This window comes from Zingiber officinale, chromosome 5B, assembly GCF_018446385.1.
Source record: "Zingiber officinale cultivar Zhangliang chromosome 5B, Zo_v1.1, whole genome shotgun sequence".
Lineage (NCBI taxonomy): Eukaryota > Viridiplantae > Streptophyta > Magnoliopsida > Zingiberales > Zingiberaceae > Zingiber > Zingiber officinale.
Window position 1 is genome coordinate 103,859,545 of NC_055995.1, and position 7,452 is coordinate 103,866,996.

Consider the following 7,452-nt stretch of genomic DNA (forward strand, 5'->3'; position numbering starts at 1 on the left):
GGGAAAGGAAGTAAGTATCCCCTCACCTGTGGTACAAGTTGCTTTTGTTTCACATAAGATTAGAAGGCTCAAAACCTAGGGTCACAAGTTGTAAACTTTCGGCCAAGTATAGGAAAAGAACCTAGGAAAAACTTAAGACCTAAACTAACCATGTTCACTACATCCTTAGGATATGTATGCTATGATAAGAGATTTGGTTGGTTTTTCTTATGCTTACATGTTGTTTAAAGCTTAGTTTTCCTCCATGTATGTTTCGGCCAAGAGCCAAAATTAGGGTTTAAAGAAGCTAAAAAGTTAACCTAGCATACTCATGCACCTCTTGATGATATGATATGAATTTAGCTAGGTGTTTATGTTTACATGTTGTTTAAAGTTTAGTTTTCCTTCATGTATGTTTCGGCCAAGAGCCAAATTAGGATTTAAAGAAGCTAAAAAGTTAACTTAGCATGCTCATGCACCTCTTGATGATATGATATGAATTTAGATAGATGTTTATGCTTACATGTTGTTTAAAGCTTAGTTTTCCTCCATGTATGCTTCGGCCAAGAACAAGGTTAGGGTTTAAAGAAGCTAAAAGTTAACTTAGCATGCTCATACACCTCTTGATGATAGGATATGAATTTAGCTAGGAGTTTATGCTTGCATGTTGCTTGAAGTTTAGTTCCCTTCATATGTGTTTCGGCCAAGAGCCAAGTTAGGGTTTAGAGAAGCTAAAACGTTATCCTAGTATGCTCATGTACCTCTTGATAATATGATATGAATTTAGCTAGGTGTTTATGTTTACATGTTGTTTAAAGTTTAGTTTCCCTTCATGTATGTTTCGGCCAAGAACCAAATTAGGGTTTAGAGAAGCTAAAAAGTTAACCTAGCATGCTCATGTACCTCTTGATGATATGATATGAATTTAGCTAGGTGTTTATGTTTACATGTTGTTTAAAGCTTAACTTTCCTTCATGTATGTTTTAGCCAAGAACCAAATTAGGGTTTAGAGAAGCTAAAAAGTTAACCTAGCATGCTCATGTACCTCTTGATGATATGATATGAATTTAGCTAGGTGTTTATGTTTACATGTTGTTTAAAGCGAAATTTCCCTTCATGATTGGTTCGGCCAAGAACCAAATTAGGGTTTAGAGAAGCTAAAAGGTTAACCTAGCATGCTCATGTACCTCTTGATAATATGATATGGATTTAGCTAGGTGTTTATGCTTGCATGTTGCCTATAGCTTGGTTTCCTCTTTATGAGTGGTTCGGCCATTATGAGTTTAGAAGCTTAGATATGCCTCACATGATACGTTATGAATTAGGAGATGTTATTTAATGATGTCATGCATGATTGTGTCTTTTATGATGTGCTATGTGCCCAAAGATACATGCTTTACGATATGACAAATAACATGCTCATTATGTATGTCTATGATCCATACATGTGCTGTGTGCCCAAATATGCATGCTTTATAATATGGTAAATGACATGCTCATTATGTATGCTTATGATCCATGCATGTGCTGTGTGCCCAAATATGCATGTTTTATGATATAACAAATAACATGCTCATTATGTGTGCTTATGATCCATGCATGTGCTGTGTACCCAAATATGCATGCTTTATGATATGGTAAATGACATGCTCATTATGTATGCTTATGATCCATGCATGTGATGTGTGCCCAAATATGCATGCTTTATGATTTTAAATGGCATGCTCATTATGTATGCTTATGATCCATGCATGTGCTGTGTGCCCAAATATGCATGCTTTACTCCTCATGATATGATAAGATAAGATATGTTATGTTATGATATGAACCATGATATGATATTTTACTTTGTATGACTTGTACCAAGGGTGGGCTCCATAAGCGCCCCTAGGCCGACGGACTATGAACGGGTCTAGTAAAGGGATGAGCTCCTTAGTACATCCCTAGGTCGACGGACTATGAACGGACCTAGATCCCTAGTAGGTTCGGGGCTAGCTACCCTGTCCTAGGGATTGCGTGCATTTATGCATGTATGTGGTACAAGCCGGACCCTCATGATGATATTATGTTCAAGTACTATATGATATGTTTTAAGACATCTTGCATATGACATGACACATGCTTTAAAAGACATCTTGCATGATATGATTTATGATTTATATGACATGATGATTTATGATATGATATAGCATGACGTTCTTTATGAGATGATATGATATGATTTACGATATGACATGCTATGCTCTTATGATTTATATGACATGATGATTTATGATATGATATAGCATGATGTTCTTTATGAGATGATATGATATGATTTACGATATGACATGCTATGCTCTTATGATTTATATGACATGATAATTTATGATATGATATAGCATGATGTTCTTTATGATTTATGATATGACATGCTATGCCCTTATGATGTTAGATGATCATATTTTTATGGTTATATGCTTATGTGTTTATGCTTTGATATATGGATTTTGTGAGTAGGAAAGGATCTTACTAAGCCTGTGTGCTTATAGCTTACTTTCCTTGTACCACAGATAAGGGCAAAGAATGGATGACCTAAGGGAGCTGCCGGAGAGGCAAGGAGATGTGTGTGGTGGTGGCTCGGCTAAGGCAAATAAAGACCTGCTTAAGTTATTTTGTTATGTCAACATGAACCAAGTGTTTTATGTTTTTGTTCCGCACGACTTCAGGATATTTCTACTATCTTATTTCCAAAAGAAATTTCAATATGCATGTATGTTTCCGCAAATAGATAAGTAAAGTAACCCCGCTCCTACTAGCAGGAGGGGCGGGCGTTTACAGTAGGACAGGGATCCCTCCTCTAGATTGGCTCAGGGAGATAAGAGCATTGAATTCCCCCACTTATGATTTGGGGTAGGAGGATAGGTATACTCCGACAGCATCTCGTCCACTCGGTCACTCATCAAGAGCAGTGATGGCAGAGTACACGGTTGTCACAGCCCTATCCACTCGGTCTCATCATCGTGTGTGAGACAGCTCAGGGGTGACCAGGACATATTATATTATATGCACTGATTGCATTTATTGTTTGTGTTTGCTGCACTTTATATGATGCATATTTGGTGGATGCATATGTTTAACATGCATATAGGATTTATGAAACTCTCGATCTGATGACATTATTATCCCTATACTCAGGTCCTGGTTAATACAGATACTCTTGCTCCTTACAGTTTTACATTTTTCATATAATATATATCCAAGAGATTGTACGCATATTTATTATTAGTTGTTATTTGTTACTATGCATGTCAGTAGTTACCCACTGAAGAGTTAACTCACCTCATTGATATTACCATTTTCAGGTTGAGGCTGTCCGAAGGATTTCCAGTCGCCAGTCCCCCTCCAGATTGCGAGGATTTTCATTTTGGATCTTTTCTTTGATTTCCTTATTATGTTATCGTCTATGTTTTCAGATTTGTATCTTTTTGGCACTTTAGATCTTGAATGGTCCTTTATTATTGATGGGTTTTCATTTCGTATATCTTCCTACATGCCTACCCGGACGACAAAAGAGGTAGGTTTGAATGTATGCTGGTGATTTATGTTGGGACTTTCGAGCCGTAAAAATCACTTTTTGCGTTGCGGAAACCTCGAAGTCTTGCCACAGATCCGTGCAAAGATAAATAAAATTCATGTACATGTTTGTTTATCCTAGATCTACCTTAGATCTACATGATAAGAGTGTTACCCTTGTCGCGATGCCCTTCGCTTATTCCGCTCGTCCGAACGGTTGCCGGATCTAGTTAAAGTGTCAAGTGTACACTCCTTTACACGTATCTACACGGACAAAAGGTGGAGAAAACCCACTTAGAGTGTGCTAGCACCGTTGAATGGTTTCGGCAATGGAGGAGAGGGAGAGAACAAGAGAAGAGAAGAGGAAGAAGAAGAAGTTACAACAAGCACAAATGCTTGCACTAATGTGGCCGACCACATAAAGGAAGGTTTTAAACCTCCATATCATACCAAGAGTCATGGCTCTTGGTCTTCCTCATGAGGTGGCACACTATGATGTAGCCTTGATAATGTGGAACACCATCATTGGCCGACCCCATGCCAAGTCACAATGAGGTGACATTTGGTCAAGTCAAACTTAACTCTTCATCTTCCCTCTCAAGTCAAGTCAAATTTGACCTTTTTATTTTCCATGGTTGATCAAATCTAACCATTGATTCAAGTCAATTTAATTTAATGAATCTCTATTCATTGGTTTAAATTGACTCAATGAATCATAATCTAAATTAGACTCATTCTACACATGAATCAAATTGAGTCCAACTCAATTAGTCTAATTTGGATTACTTTTAATCTAATTTAGTTCATCACATGAACCTAATCCTCTTGGTCCATCATATGAACTTAATCTCCATCTAATTGCCCTTTGTGTGTATAGGGTCCTTGTAACGTTGGCAATGCTCCTAAACTCATTTAGAAATATAAGTAATGAGCGGTATCTAGCAACACATCATTACTACCCAAGTTACAAGAATGTTGAGATCCAACATCACCTTTGTGACTACTAATTATGACTTTCACAATATATGATAATGTCCTTCTATCATTGACATCTAAATTGATCAACTGAGGCATAAGCCGTGTCATCCTCTAATCAATTTATGTCTTGAACTCCAAGTAGACTCACTCTAATCAAATGAGCTCAATATCTCATATTGACTCATTTGAGCATGACCATGCACTTAGTGGTCTCACTCTATCAAGAATCATGATATCACTCCCATCATATAGGAGGGATAGATCTCATCTACATCACTCAAATCCCTCCGCATAATTTGTTACATACCCAGTAGTCGCCTTTATAGTCCACCCATTTATGAGTGACGTTTGACGAAGCCAAAATATGCAACTCCTTATGTAGGGAACCATGGTGACTTCAGCTCCAATGACTGATAGTCATACTAATAGTCATATGAGAAAGTATATGACACTCATATAACGATCCATGATACTTTCTCATGGCGGATCATTCAGTATACATTCTCCAATGCATACCCATGTGTCAACTTGATATTTCTATATCCATGACTTGTGAGATCAAGTCATCGAGTTGACTTACATGCTAATCTCATCGTATTAACACTGTCCCTGAATGTTAATACTTGACTAGGAATGATTAAGAGTAGTGTTCTCTATATCATCTCATTATCGATTCAACTAATCGATTGATATAGATAAACCTTCTACTCAAGGAAGTTATTATACTTAGTTATTTGACACCAATACAAGTAAGTATAATAACCATAAAGAAATGCCTTTATAAATATATAGGAATATGATACATCGAGTCCATACAACAATCATCACATGATTGGCTCTAGGGCTCTCACTAACACTTGAATGGTCCTTTATTATTGATGGGTTTTCATTTGGTATATCTTCCTACATGTCTACCCGGACGACAAAAGAGGTAGGTTTGGATGTATACTGGTGATTTGAGTTTTATGAGTGTAGTTGAGTAGGATATTTGAGATGATTTCCTTATTGTTGCTTAGGTTTAGTTTTTACTATTAAACTGCGTAGGTGTTTGCTTATTTTATATATATATATTTCGGCTGTGTTGGCCGAGATTTATGTGGCCCAGAGGGCTTGTAGGTATGTCTCAGATTGTCACCCGTATAGGGGAGATGCTGCCGAAATTTCTTCTGGCAGGGACTCCCTCGGAGTGTGACAACTATCAAATAGAGTCTTGATACCCTACTTAGCTTATGGTGTTCACCTTGTGAGAATCTTTTATATATATATATATATAGAGAGAGAGAGAGAGAGATTTGTTATCCTGCGCGACGCTACAGTGCGCGACTGTGCGCGCCGCGCAGGATAACAACTGTTTTTATTTTTTTATTTTTTTTTAAAATTTATGAATTAAAAAATAATTGAAAAAATAAAAAATAAAATATTTTTTTAAGAGTTTATTTCTAGGGTTCAGGCTTTGGTTATAGTGTTAAAGCTATTTTTTTTAGATTTTACCTCTAGGGTTTAGGCTTCCCAATTAGGTTATAGTGTTTGGTTTTAAAAAAAAAATAAAATAAAATTAATTTAAGTATTTATTGAGTATTGTAATATGTTGAGGGGATATATTAAGGTATTAAAAATTTATATAAGGAAATGTTAAATTTTTTAATTGATTTTTTAAATTTAAAACATTAAAAAAATCAAAAAAAAAAAAAAACCAAGCGAGATCACTCCTATATATATATATATATATATATATATATATATATATATACAGATTTGATACTGCGCGCGACGGCACAGTGCGCGACTGTGCGCGTTGCGCGCAGTATCAAATTTTTTTTGTTTTTTTTAAATTAAAAAATAATTAAAAAATTTCTTTACGATTTTATTTATAGGGTTCAGGCTTTGGGTATAGTGTTAAAACTATTTTTTTTTTTAGATTTTAACTATAGGGTTTAGGCTTTCTAATTAGGTTATAGTGTTTGGTTTAAAAAAAAAATTAAAATAAAATTAATTTAAGTATTTATTGAATATTGTAATGTGTTTAGGGGATATATCTATATATTAAATTTTAAATAAAGAAATATTGAATTTTTAAAATTCAAAAAAAACAAAAAAAAGCGCTGTTACTGTGCGCGACGCGCACAGTCGCGCACTGTGCGGTCGCGCACAGTAACAAAACTCTATATATATATATATATATATATATGGGGGATGCAATGCTTGTAAACAAAGTCCCATATTGAAAATATATGAAAAAGATTATAAACTCATAAGAGAACGATATCTCTATTAGTATGAGATCTTTTGAGTATAGCCCAAAAATAAATTTATGGATACTTATGTCCAAAATATATCATATCATTATAAAGATATTTTAATTCTTTTAATCCTAATAATATATATACACACACCATAAGATAAGTAGAATAATATTCTTGCTACCATCATCTTCCTTAAATGCTTAGACTTCACTCACTAATTTAACATTCAATCAACCACTATCTATTAGGACTTCCACGGTCAACCATCCAATCATCCTTTGATTTGATTGAATTTCCATCACTTGTTTAACATTTTTTCCATCTTGACATGTTATGACATTTTTCCATTTAAATTTCTTTCAATGTAAAGTTTGTAGTGAATCTTGATGTATTTGTTATATCATTTCTAATCATCAAACATATTAATTGTTTGAACATCAAAACTCTAATTCATACTATGGTCAACTTTGACCAAGTCAATTGTAGCAACATAATCAAGATCATATTTATCATTAACGATAAAATCAAACGTCATATTTATCATTAATGATAAAAATAGGTGAAACAAGAGAAGGATCAAGCTTAAGTCAGACCATTGGTGGCAGCAACTCGGACTGATTGAAGGTTGACACATGCCCCTTTTTTAAAAGAATTTTTCATGATTAACTCTTAAAGGGGAGCAAATATAAAGAAGCCT